The sequence below is a fragment of the Pundamilia nyererei genome, unplaced genomic scaffold (genome assembly GCF_000239375.1).
Source record: "Pundamilia nyererei isolate P.nyererei 1_Seehausen unplaced genomic scaffold, PunNye1.0 scaffold01054, whole genome shotgun sequence".
In the NCBI taxonomy this organism is placed as follows: domain Eukaryota; kingdom Metazoa; phylum Chordata; class Actinopteri; order Cichliformes; family Cichlidae; genus Pundamilia; species Pundamilia nyererei.
In genome coordinates, this window is record NW_005188455.1 from 1 (window position 1) to 1061 (window position 1061).

Here is a 1061-nt window from a genome sequence, read left to right on the forward strand (position 1 = left end):
GAGCTGCAACAAGGAGACATGGGTAAAAAGCTGGACAGCCTTTCACTAGAGTAATAAAATCCAACCACACAAAGAGTTAAAGTGCAGTGATATTAAGATATTGGCTATTTTGCTGTAAAGTGGAAGTGGAAGAAAAAAAATTAAGATATAAAAAGAGAAGTCCTTTTTAAAATAAGTCCATGATATTTTGATAAATATGAGTGTCAACCTAGTATGTGAAGAAAAAATTCAGGCAATGGGTCAAATGCCACTAAGTACAGTCTAAGTTTAACTCAGGAATTTATATTCCTTTGTGAAACCCATTATTCCAGCATTCAATCTAAATCTATATGTGACAAAGAGGAGAATTTTGTTTCACATCAAGGCTTTGGACAGTATGCTTTGCCATGTTGCTGCTTGTTTTGCCATTAGGAAGAAAACGAAAGTGAAATTCTGCCATGAAGAAAAAGCACTTTTCCAAAAGAATATATCAGCTCAATCACGTAATTATCAATAATATCTACTTTTTCTGCTTTACAAGAACAGATGTGTGGTTGCCGCCTAAATGTGTTTTGCATGATTTTTATGCCTCACTGCTTCTCAGAGTTTAAGTTCTTCTGTCACTGTTCTGAACTGTTCATTCACTCACACTGAAAACTGCATTAAGTCGATGTTTTCAATAACTCTGATTGTGATGTTGGGTTTCTGACTCATTTTTTTATTCTGTTATGCTGTCAGAGTTTTTCTGATTTAAAATGACGTATTTTGGGATGTTTTTTTCTTAAGAGTCATTTGCCAGCAATGTTCTTACTCAAACTGATAAACTAAATCTGTCAGTCTTGGAGGGACTGTGACCATCACTGCACAAGGAGTTCAAAGGTCGGTGGTTCGATCCCAGGCTGCATCCTGGCTGCATGCCAAATATCCTGGGCAAGATACTAACCCCGTGTTTGCCTACTAGTGGTGGTCAGAGGGCTCGGTGGCACCTGTGTCCGGCAGCCTCGCCTCTGTCAGTGCGCCCCAGGGCAGCTGTGGCTACAATGTAGCTTGCTATCGCCAGTGTGTGAATGTGTGTGTGAATG